The sequence below is a fragment of the Aedes albopictus genome, unplaced genomic scaffold (assembly GCF_035046485.1).
Source record: "Aedes albopictus strain Foshan unplaced genomic scaffold, AalbF5 HiC_scaffold_63, whole genome shotgun sequence".
Lineage (NCBI taxonomy): Eukaryota > Metazoa > Arthropoda > Insecta > Diptera > Culicidae > Aedes > Aedes albopictus.
The window spans coordinates 1-721 of NW_026917454.1; positions in this window are offsets into that span (position 1 = coordinate 1).

Consider the following 721-nt stretch of genomic DNA (forward strand, 5'->3'; position numbering starts at 1 on the left):
AAATTGAAAAAGTAATGGGATGCATATGAAAAATATATAAATTTACTAAAAAAACATAGAATAAATGAAATCGCCATAACTTTTTTTCTTATTAATAATTTCTTATTAAGTAAACTGTTTTTCAAATTTCATAATATAAGTCATAAACGATCAAAATTTCATTGCATTCGGTTCATTGAATCCGGAGATATAACAGCTCAAAGTTGGCTATCGGATAATTAAACCTTTTTCTAGAATCTTCATAACTTTGCGTAGAATGGCCCGATCTTTACCAAATTTTGTCCACTGATACAAAATTAGTTGATGAACATACAGTAAAAATTTGAGAATATTTGATGCCCTTTTCGAAAAGTTACAGCGAGTTGAACATTTTTTGAAAAGTGAAAATTTTACCTGTCCCAGTTATTTTGAGTATCCCCTGTACCATGACCCCGTGCGGCTTCCAATATGGCATCGAAATTCACATTGTCAGAGGCACCCACGATATCTAAGAAAACACCCAAGCAGGATTGCTTTTGAGCGAATGCCTTCTTGATATCGTAAACAACTTTGTGATAAAGAGTCACAGTGGACTTTCCAGATTGGTAAGCATGTTGGTTCACATGACGAGGCACATTGACCAGATGAACATCACGGATGTGATGATCGACAATGCGTTCTAAGCATTTCAGAAGAAAAGAGGTCAAACTGATAGGTCTGAAGCTTTTTGCTTCTTCATACG